Below are 12579 nucleotides of genomic sequence, written 5' to 3'. Positions count from 1 at the left end.
TTGAATCTGTAAATTTTATTGCCTTTAGGGGTGGAGTTTTCTGCTGCTGAAATCAGAATTGAGTTTAAAACCGAGGTTGCGTCCTCAATATGAGACTTACACTTTATCTTTTAATTTGTGTGTATGTGTGAGTTAATATACTTTTTATATTTGAGCCAGTTTGTTCTAGGACTTGTAAGGCTATAGGAACAGTCATATAACTGAGGACCATCAAGTAAGCAAAATGTAACTGGAGAATGGTCAGAAGACAAATCGCAGCTAGTGTATGTTGAGATAAAATTTTTGCTTATGCCTTTGGATACGGCGAAGTCTATTAGGTCTGGTATTTTATTGTTATCAGCAGGCCAATATGTTGGCTGCCCAGGAGAGATTACATCTAGTGCATTTTTTCTATTTGCAATTGAATTGTAGAGCTGTTTTCCTTTTGGATTACAGAGTCGTGAACCCCAATACGTGTGCTTGGCGTTGTAGTCTCCCGCCGCAAGAAATCTTTCACCTAGAGTTAAAAAGTAATCCGTAAATTGGGTCTCAGTAATGTTGAAGCGAGGAGGGCAGTAAACTGCCGATAAAGTTAAATTTTTTCCTGTGTGCTTAAGGCATATTGATGTGGCTTACATATAATTATGAGCATATGTACCTAGAAAATTGTGTTTTAGACGCCTTCGTATCAAAATACCTGTACCACCATGTGCTTTGCCATCTGGGTGATTAGTTTTATAGAATAAATAACCAGGAATAGAAAAGAAATTTTTGTTAGTTAGATGTGTTTCTGAGCAAAGCATTACATCCACACTTTCTCGGGACATGAAATTTGTGAGTTCAAGTTTATGTTGGCTTAAGCCGTTTGCATTCCATGTACAAATTTTTAAAGTACTCATTATTTAGACAAAAACATTTGCATTAATTGGCTTTGAATTTTAACTATCTCGTTAAGAGTAGTTTGCATGATTGACATGAACTGAGTTAAGCTCTGAGTGAGAGTGGAGATCATTATTTCCAAACTATTACTTTGAACTGGAGGGGTTGCTTCTCAGATTTAACGACATTAGCATATGAAACATCTGGTGTAACAGGCTTAGAAGTTAAAGGTTGAGGTACTTCAACTAATTTAATGGTGTTGCTTCTTGTAGGATTACGCAACTCTTCTTTCTGCAGAGCTAACCTGTGCTTTAGTTCTTTATAAATAGGACAGCCTCTGTAGTTTGCAGTGTGATTTCCACTGCAGTTGCTACATTTTTTGGAGTTGGTATCCTTTAATGCTTTTTTATCGCATTCGTAACTATGATGAAGCTCGCCACAAGCTACGCACACTGTACGAAGAGTGCAATATGACATAGTATGGCCATACTCTTGGCAGTTTGTGCATTGCACCGGACCATTTCTTTTGTGGGGCTCCTCAACGCTAATTCTGCGGTGAAGTAAATACTGTAGGTTGTAGATGTAGATGGCTCTCATTTTTTTTAAGCTTAGAAGCTTCCGGGTGAAGTTCAACTTTGAACATAGGTTGTGGGTTTTTATCTTTGTTAACAATATTTATTACTGCTCTAGCGCTAAAGCCTTTTTCGCTTAGGGCATTTGTTATCTCAATGGGTTCTACATCTGATTCGATACCTTTAATTACGACAACAAGGCCCTTACTACTCTTTAGTTGGTATGTGTAGTAATTTTTTTTGCTGTCTTCGAAATATTTAGTTATGACTCTAAAATTGTTTTCAGTGTCGATTTGGATTTTGGTTTCGTGTATATTGCCCCTAGTTATAGGAACAATATGAAAAGTATTATTTCCAATCAGTCTTGCAAGGATTGTAACTAGGTTATTTGAGCTGCGTTCACGCAAGTAGATTGGAGGCGGTTTAAAATTTTTGTTAATAGGCTGATTAGCTTCTTCTGTAGTTTCAGCTAATTCAGCAAATCTATTGCCAGAAAGAATGTTTGTAGTTGCACTATCTTTGATAGTTTTAGTTATTTTAGCACCTTTTGAATTACTTTTTTGAGGACTAAGTTTACGTTTCATATTTACATAGCTTTCCATGCCTGTTTGGACCTTTATTTTATTTTTTGGACTCGCTAAGTCGGAAAATGCAAGCGAAGTTGCTGAAGGTGCAATGTTTGACAAACTTTTGTCAGTTTGTGTAGTTTTCAGAGGCAACGTATTCGATGCGTCTATTACCAAATAAGCATTACGTTTACTTGGAATGCTTATCGTATGTCTTCTTTCTAGATTTTGATTGCTCATTTGCATACGTGGTTATATATGCAAATAGCAGGTGTGCTATAAGATTTACTTAATTTAACTACTATTAATATTAAGTTAAATTAACTATATAAATATAAGTAAAATTAAATTAAATTAATATAAAGCAGAAAATAATAAAAATAAAAATGAAGATGTAAAAAATAAAATGAAAATGTGTAAAATATTATACTTTATATTCTAATAATTAAACATATAAATAAAAACAAAAAGAGAAAAAAACAATAATAATAATACTAAGAATAATAATAATAATAATAATAATAAAAAAATAATAATAATTAATAAAATAAATATCTTTAAATTCCAAAATCCAATGTTAGCACGTATGTTGGTTTTGATGTTGTGTTGTGTTGTGATGAATTGCGGGCTTCCAATTACAGCTTTTGTGGAACACGTTTGTAATAAAATACTAGCTGTCTCTATCAGCACTTTTTTGTTTTGTTTATATATTCACAAAACCGCACTGATATTTTGTTTGAATGCTTGCTCACTTTTTTTTATTTTGAGCTTTAGAAAATAATTTGCTGTCTCTGTCAGCTATTTGAGTTTTTTTTTAATATTAAAGTTGTGCAAAAATCAACAAAAATCGAAAAAGCCCGCGCTATTTTCAAATTAATATTTTATGCACTTTTAACTTTTAGGAATTGTTTTTTTGTCCGAGAATGTTCTGTTTTTTATTTTTGTATTAATAACAAAAGTAATTCTTTTAAAAGTGATTGTTATTTACTTGTTTTTATACTGAAATTTAAATTTTTCCGAGACCGGCTTAAAAACACGTCCGCTCACTAGAAAGTTCGAAAACTAAAAGATTCTTAAGTTGTTTTTTAATTCTTGTTGTTGTTATTGGCGTCGTACTTGTCGTTTCTCCCTGTATAAGGATTGCCATTTCGTTCGATGTGTGGTAGTTTATAGGTTTGATGGGTACTGCGACTGGGGTTGATATTCGAGCAGCTTGCTTTAGTAGAGCTGTGAAGTCCTGTACGGCCTTGCCTATTTCATCATTTGATTTTAGGGGAGTGTTGGTGTTAATATGTGAGCTAATATATTTTTTAAATTTTAGCCAATTTGTGTGTTTGTTTGTGAGCTTTTCTTTGAATTTTGGGATGACTATTACTATATTTTTAATCAGCATAAAAGTCGGCCTGTGATCAGAGGAGGTTCTAAGGATACCTCTGTAGCAATTTGATCTCTTTTTAAATTCTTTGTAACCGACAAATCAATGATGTTCGAAGTTTTTTCCGATCTGATGGCCAGTAGGAGGGTGTGCCAGTGGAGGTTATGTCAAGGTCGAATTTTGTTACTACGTTCATCAGGGATTTTCATTTTGGTGATATAAGTCTTGAACCCCAGAATGTATGTTGGGCATTGAAGTCGCCGGCCGCTATGTTTTTGGGTCCTAGCTTTGTAAAGTATTCTTCAAATTGGTGTTCCGTTATGTTATACCTTGGTGGACAAGAAATTGAGGTTGTAGTCAGAGGTTTTATGTACTTTTTTAAGCATATGCTTGTCGCCTGCATATATTCTGCTTCAAAGTTGTGAGTCGGGAAATGTTTAATGCTATTTTTTATGAGGACAGCAGATCCGCCTCGTGCTCGTCCACTGGGGTGTTTTGTATCGTAGAGTATGTAGCGTAAAGTAGTTATACTTAAGAGTATGTAACGTATGTAAAGTAGTTTTTTTCGTTAAAATGGGGTTCTGAGATAACCATGACGTTAATTTGATGCGATTGTAAAAAAAATACAAGTTTGTTTTTATGTTGGCTTAAGCCGTTAGCATTCCAGAAACAAATTTTGATTGCATTCACGGTTTGGATAGGATTAAAAGTAGAATGTTTTGATTTTGAATCATTCCCTGCATCATATTTTGCATGGTGTTCATAGATTGCGTCATATTTTCCATAAACAGTTATATCATGTTTTCGATATTTGGTGATGACTTAGTAGAGCTTTCATTTTGGGCGTTGTTTGAGCCAGCGAATTCTCTAACAGGGTTATGAACGCAAAAAGTTCTACATAAATACTGATTCTTCAAAATAACTTTTCGAATAATATCATGTAAGACGTTTATACCACAGTCATTTCTTAGGTCCGATGCAATCTTTCTGGTGCTTATGAATTGATTTTCAGCAATGACCTTTATTATTTTGCGTTCATTTCTCAAAGTCAATTTTTTGGGTCTGCCCGTTGATCTCTTATAATCAAGTCTTACTTATTTTTTACACGTGGTATGATATCGTTCTTAATTTTACGGCCAACATTTCTGTAATTTCTGGTAGTACACTAGCGAAATAATATTTTCATTTATGTTTTTTTCACCCATATTTAATAATAGTTTTTTCTTAACAAAATAATGGCAATTACGTAATATAATGAACTCTATTAGTTTACTACTCTCAAAATTAAATATTAACACATAATTGTTCGATTTACCGTTTGATTTTACGTTTTTCCAATGTTGCAAAAATTTTGCCATTCTTTTTGCGACAGTAAGTTTTTTGTTGTTCTATTTTATTTTGTTGTTCATAACTATTAATTGTTAAGAATGAATTATTTGTGATCGTATTCTGGTTCAAATATATTGATAGTATTTGATCAAATGTATGATCACGTCGGGGACACCAAAAATGTTTGATCAAATGTATGATGAAATGTTGGAATCAACTCTTCGCAAGTACTGAACACTTTAATCCAGTACTTCTGTTGATTCTACCAACTTAAAAACCACTGAATATTTGTATCCAGTAATTTCGACGATTGCATTCAAATATCCTAGACACTGAACACTTAAATTCAGTGATTAGGCGCTTATGTGGTGTAAATTTGGTACTTGAACCAAATCCACCAAGCTAGCAGTACTCTTTCAAAGAGTTTAGAAACGCATGGCAATAAGCTTATGAGCCTGTATGAAGAGGCAAGTCTGGGGTCTTTGCCTGATTTATGAATAAATATTATCATGGATGCTTTCCACTCTATTGGGTGAAAACCAAATTTAATAAAAACTTGTGATAAAATTTATAGTCAAAAGGAGTTAGTTTTTTGTCATGATAGGTGAGATGTGATCAGTCTAAGTTGCTGTTGATTATTTGAACAAGATTATTGGCCGCAATATTCATGGGCATTCTTCATTTTCGATGGTGAGACTTACATTTTTGCCATTCACGCCACAACATACGCTTTTGTAAAACTATATTCTCTATATTACTCTTTGGAAGTACTTTATTGGATGTGTGAATTTTATTGTCTTTACGGGTGTAGTTTTTTGTTGCTGAAATCAGAATTGAATTTAAAACCGAGGTTGCATCCTCAATAAGAGACCTGTACTTTATCTTATAATTTGTGTGTACATGTGAACTGATGTAATTTTCATATTTCAGCCAGTTTGTTCTACGACTTGTTAGACTACAGGAATAGTCGTGTAACTTGGGACCCTCAAGTAAGCAAAATGTAACTGGAGAATGGTCAGAAGACTAATCGCAGCTTGTGAATGTTGAGATAAAATTTGTAGTTATGCCTTTGGTCACATATATTAGGTCTGATATTTTATTCTTATTGGCAGGCCACTATGTTGGATGTTCAGAAGAGATTGCATCAAGTGCATTTTTTCTATTTAGAATGAAATTGTAAAGCTGTTTACCTTTTGGATTACAGAGCCATGAAACTCAATACTTGTACTTGGGGCTGTAGTCTCCTGCTGCAAGAAATCTGTCACCAAGAGTTAAGAAGTAGTCCGTAAATTGAGACTCAGTAATATTGAAATGAGGCTGGCAGTAAAGTGCTGATAAATTAAAATTTTTTCCTATGTGCTTAAGGTATATTGATGTGGCTTGCATATAATTATGGGCGTACGTACCCAGAAAATTATGTTTGGACCACCATTTTTTCAATTTTAGACCATTGTATATTTACTAAAATACCCAGTCAGTGTGAGACTTCTCACTAAGATCACCCCGATGTCTGACGGAATCACCGATTTGGTATTTTATCAAGAGGCCGTCCAGGGCAAGAAGCTCAAATGTCAGTTTTTTTGTTGTCATTTCCATTAACTACTTTTTTCAGACTGTATATTTGCATTCTTCATCGTTGTAGGTGTATCACTGCAGCGGTTCTTCCTTCATCTTCTCAAAGTCGCAGGCGCCGGTAATTTGAGTTGCAAAGATTTTTACTGCCTTTCATTCAAAGCCACTTGAACAATTTTCATGTAGATATCTTAGAGCCTTATCGAGTAGTTCCGGTGTTGACAATTTTGTAAGCCAGACCCCATGGATCTATGTTTTCTTGATACCTATTCTATAATATTGGGAATTAGTGTATAGGTCCAGTGTGTATAGGTAAGTGTTATGCCTTGCCTGCCATAAAGACGGTTTAACTCTTGTGCATGTATGTCAACTGAAAGTTTTGCTGCAATAACACAGATTGCATCATCGGAGACTGTTCTATAAGAGCAGGCAACAAGTAACGCACTGCATCTACATATTTGTGCTCCATATCTACATATTTGGTGTCCATATAGGAGCGGCATAAAATATAATAGAGTCCGTGACCATAGAGGTCACGTAAGGAGTTCGGTGCTGTTTGAAACTCAATTTTGCATCGATCATAAATTCAATGAGTTTTGTTGTATTCTAGGCTTAGTTTTTGTTTAACACGTTTTCAATAATTTTGTTTTTGATGTTTTTCTTGTTATATTGATATTTTTTTGAGAAAAATTATATTAAAGATTCAAATGGCTCGATTCATGCCCGACTCATTGAGTCGTGCATGCATTCGGACAAAAGTTTCCACAGTCTCAGCTCAAAATCCTGGAAATCCTGGAGTGTACTTTTTCGAAAGTCCAACGTGAAATGACTTGTAATGAACCTTTCTTGTGGTTCGTATAAAGCTGGGATTTAACTCAGCCGTAGCCAAGGTCCACACAAGAAATTTATTTGGTGAGCCTATCACTTCTGATTACTCCTAACGCCTGAACCGAAGTAAACTAAATCGTTGATAAACTGAACTGAAGGTACTCGGAATTGCAAATAAGCTAACTCGCCGAACAGCCGACACGATATAACACAGACACACGTGACTGTTAAAGCTACGTGTGCTGAATTATAGGTCGCGATTAACACGCCCTTCCCTGTTCACTATTAAAGCGCCCAGGGGCCGGAGACGTTAGGTTACTGTTAAAAGCCACCTACAGATTCCGACACTATGGTATAGACACACGTGACTGTTAAAGCTACGTGTGTTATACCCCGTGCAACCCAGATTCAGTAACTGTTAAAGCCCTGAATCTTGTTTATCTAAACCACTCTTCAGTTCAGTCGTTCAATACTATGCGCCACAGCTACCTAGTTTACGTGCGTCTTACCTAAATCTCTCAAAACTGCCGTTGTCTACACTCAAGGTTCCTTCAAATTTCAATGCCGCTAGCAATTACAATTCGGTTTGCATCTAAACTTCTTCGTCTTTCTTTTAAATTTCAGTTTTCCCCTTGTAGTTTAATGAAACAAACATTCACATTAAATAATTATTAATCTTTATTTAAACTTCCTTTGTACTTTTGTATGACACAGGAAGTAATATAGTTGCTTTACAATTTTTCGTACAGAGGTTATCATTAAGACTTTCAGCATTAATTCGACACAATAATTACAAAGTTTCTAATTTTTATGTTTACGTTACTGTTTTTCAATGAAATATTTTAATTTTAATTTTATTTATTTAAATTTAGTTATACATGCTAAATAATAAATTTTCAATTGTTCTGCGTTTTACTTTTATTAAAACAACTAATAATTTTTCAAATATGCTGAGTTTTACTTTTATTAACAACTAATAAATTTTCGAATGTTCTGAGTTTTACTTTTATTAACAATTAATAAATTTCCAAATGTTGTGAGTTTTACTTTTATTAACAATTAATAAATTTCCAAATGTTCTGAGTTTTATTTTTATTAAAAAAAAAAAAAAAACAATTAATAAATTTCCAAATGTTCTGAGTTTTACTTTTATTAAAAAAACAATTAATAAATTTTCAAATGTTCTGAGTTTTACTTTATTAAAACAATTAATAAATTTTCATATGTTCTGGGGTTTCACTTTTATTAAAACAATAAAATTTCAAATATTCTGTGTTTTATCTTTATTAAACAATTAATAAATTTCCAAATGTTCTGAGTTTTCTTTTATTAAAACAATTTCTAATTTTCAAAATGTTCTGCGTTTCACTTTTATTAAAACAATTAATAAATTTTTCAATGTTCCGAGTTTTACTTTTATTAAACAATTAATACACTTCCAAAGTTCTGATTGATATTGCACTATACCGCGTCCAAAAATAACAAAACAAGAGACCGCTTCTCCCTGGTGCGGTCAACGATCAACGGTATCAGCTGTACCTACGTTACAGTTCAACGACCGTTGATCGAAGCTCGTTAGCTGATCCCACTGCAATGCACTAGTGAAAATCCCGCTTTAAGGCGAATTCTAGCTCTTATTCATGTGGAAGTTAGGAGTTGTTCTTGACTAAGCTTTGTTTCAGTTCCACATCTTTGCACAAAAGCTTTCTTTATCATTGCTTCTTGATACAAAAAAAAATACTGTACAAGCTCAGCAATGGCTTTAAAAGTGTCCAAGCTTCTGCACCATACAGCAGGACAGGTATGAGAGATTTGTAGAGCGTGAATTTTGTTTGCCAAGAGAGGGCTTTATTTCTCAATTTCTTACTTAGAAAAAAGTAACATGTATTGGACAGAGTGATTCTTCGTTGAATCTCTAGGCTGATGTCATTTTTGGTGTTTAAACTGGTTTCTAAATAAACAAAATCTTTTATAACTTCGAACTTATAATTGTTAACAGTGACGTGGGCCCTAAGATGCTCAGGAAATTTGTTTGTTGACAGAAAGTACTTTCTTTTGTCTTCATTTACTGCAAGACTCATTTGCTGTGTTTTTCTAAGTTAGAAAATGCCGCACTGACGACGCGGATGTTCAGTCATCGGCATACGCAAGCAACATTACACTTTTGTAGAATATTATGCCAGTGCAGGTTGAATCTGCTGCGCGAATTATCGTTTCCAATATTAGGATAAATTAGTCACACGACAAGGAGTCATCCTATCTGAAACCTCGTTTGGTATCAAACGGCTCGAAGAGGTTCTTCCCAATTCTAACGGAGGTGGTAGTGTTGCTCAACGTCATTTTACATAGCCATATAAGTTTTACTGGGATACCAAATTCAGACATAGTGTCAAAAGCAGTTTTGAAATCGACAGATAGGGGCGACTGCGGTCAGAAGAGTCCTATTGTACCAGTTTCACTATTGATTACACAAAGGCCCTTACAGCTTTGTAAATAAAGTCTAGAACTAAATCTAGAGAAGAGTTCTTAATCTGTTCTGATGACAGAAGTTCCATATAAAACAAGTTTCTTCTGAGCGATATTAAAGCTAGGCATTCTCAAAGAATGTGCATGGTAGTTTCCTCATCTTCGAGGCAAAATCTGTAGTCCGAATTAGCAGATAGTCGTAGTTTATGAAGGTGGTATTTTAGTCCATAATGACATGTAAAGAAACCCGTTTGCAGTCTAAAATTACATTTTGAGAACTTCAGGTTGTTTTTGTAGGAGTACGGTGATATCAGTGCTTTGCTTTATCTAAGTTCTGGGAAGCTTTCCCAGTACTCCAGCCGCATGTGATTTTCCCTGTCCTTGATTATCCGCTTTGTACTGGCCCAGTTTATCCCACAAAGGGATTGAGTTCCTGTAAAAGCCGTTTTTTATGCAGTTGTGGCTAGCTCATCGGCTTGTTTATTTCCCAAAACTTCTCTGTGACCCGGTTAACCTTATTCAGAGTTGCAAGTACCAGTAAGAGCTCATAACATTCATAACATTTTAACTTGAAAGTCCAAGAGGACAGAACTTTGAGAGCAGCCTGGCTGTTGAAGTAAATAACAATTCTCGAGCCATATGGTTTTTTGAATTTCAGCTTGAAAGACACTCGGCCATTTGCCCATTGCCTCCGAAATTCTGGTGTGCCTCCATCCATTTTTGATCCCTCTGTGTACCAAACCAAACTTTTTGGGTCAACCTGTGGGGCTCCGTTTTCCACGTTGGACGTGAAGGAATGTAAACTTCAAATTTTTTGCCAAAACGATGGAGTTTTGTTATATAGTCTCCATCGCACTGAGGAATTTTATGTGCTCCAAATGCTTTTAATATTATTTCATGACCATAGTCAGGACAAACGTTATTCATGCGGGGTTTCAATCGGAGTGCACTAAACTCAGCCGTAGATTGAATATTAATGTGCAGATGTGCCAACCCAAGTATACCAGTCATTAAGAGTCACGCGAGTCTGTGAAGTTTCGGGCAAACAGTAATAGATCCAGCCTGTGTGACCTTTTGCCACCAGACCAGGCAACCATATGTCATAATAGGACGTACTACTGCGTGGTATATCCAAAATATTGAAGCATGTCCTCAACCCAGGAAATAATATCGGAATCAACATTCCTGTTAGATAAAGCCTTCGTAATCGAGCCATAACTCGTATTATCGAAAGCTCCTTCTATATCCAGAAGTACACAAAGTGCGATTTTTTTGTTTTTGTGGGCCTTTTCATTATTGTTGTTTCATTATGATCGAAAGGCCGGATGATTATTTCATCGTCAACGATTGCAAATTCGGCATCATCTTCGCTTTCAGTCACATCACTACTATTGCCATTTAGTAGGTTCGAGAAGTGATTCCTCCAAATGTTAAGCATGCTTTGAACATCTATCACCAGATTACCATTTAGATCTTTGTAGGAATTAACTCTGGGTTTATAACCATTTGTCAGGCTTTCGATTGCTGGGTTTATATTTTGGAGCCATATTCTTGTCGTCCAGCTTTTCAAGCTGCTCGTAATTATGCCTTTCTGCTTCTTTCTTTTTTCGCCTGCAAAGGCGCTTCTCCTGCCTTCTATTTTTCCGAAATCGTTTTTTAGCAGCGTGCGTTGCAACTGACCGCAGGGTGCCTTGGTATGCTGATATGCGTCTCTCTCTGCAGTAGCGTCATGACACTCTTGGTCATACCAGCTGTTTGTTTACCTACGGCGATAGCCAATCACTTTTTTTGAAGCGTACTTACTTTTTCATCGCACATAAACGTGTGTGGATCTTGGCTGCAACAAGACAAGGATCCGAGTCGATGCAGACTTTTCAGATAGTACATACATCCAAGTCACTGGAACCATGCCTTTCATCTATCACAACGAGATCAACTTTATATCTTGTGTTTTAGCCATGTTGCCTTATGTATGTTGAGATGCTGGAATCTGGTACTACTAACCACCATGTTTCTAACCGCTGTGAAATCAATCAGCCTTTTTCCATTATCAGAAGTTTTTGTGTGAAGGCTGAACTTTCCACTAGTAGCGCCAAAGATAGCTTCTTTATCTACCTTTGCGTTGAAGTCTCCTACAACGATTTTGATGTCATGATGGAGACAGCGTTCATATGTTTGTTCATGGTGTTCATAGAAAGTTACCTTGTTGTCGTCATCTTTATCTTTCGTCGGGGCATGCATACAAATTAAAGTAACGTAGAAAAATTTTGTTTAATACGGATTTTGCCGAGCCTTTCGGTTATTGGTGTAAATGTTGAAACCAAATTTCTCAACCTTCGGCTTACCGCAAATCCGATTCCGAATTCGTGCTTTGTTGCATGGCAGCTGTAGTAGATGTCACAATGTTCTGGTTTAGAGCATCCTTGCCTCGGCCATTGCATTTCCTGGAGGACGGTAATGTCAGCCTCATATTTCTTGAGGACAATAACCAGCTGTATAGATGCACCTACTCAGGTTCATATTTTTAAATCGTGTTTCTTATAACGTTTGCGTTTGTTGTCACTAGTAGCTCGTTTCCTTATCTGATGCTGCCTCGACATTTCCATTGAAAGGAGTTTTTAATTGGTGCGTTCCAAGTCCGACGTATAACCTTATATATCAATGGGGAGGATTTCGCTGCACACATTAGTGCAATAGGTCAAAAGGTAGAATTAAGGATACTTCTTCAATCTAGAAAGTAAAAGAGATGACGGGAAATATTGTTGATGATAAGTGAAAATTTGTATCTCGGAGGAATGAGCCCACATTAGTGAGGTTTGTGTTTATATTGTTGCATAACATTTTAAGGTCTTGGCCCGTAGCTAGAATAGTGTGATAGTTGACATAAGATAAGACTGAACTTCGGGAGAGTTCATGAAAGAAGACTGCTCTTAAAGTTCCTTGTTTCCAATACATAGCTTTCGACATCATACCTCTTAAATCGATGAAGGATAATGTGCCTAAAAGATAGTTA

This window comes from Teleopsis dalmanni, chromosome 2 (assembly GCF_002237135.1).
Source record: "Teleopsis dalmanni isolate 2A chromosome 2, ASM223713v2, whole genome shotgun sequence".
Taxonomy (NCBI): domain Eukaryota; kingdom Metazoa; phylum Arthropoda; class Insecta; order Diptera; family Diopsidae; genus Teleopsis; species Teleopsis dalmanni.
Note: the sequence above shows the minus strand (reverse complement) of the source record.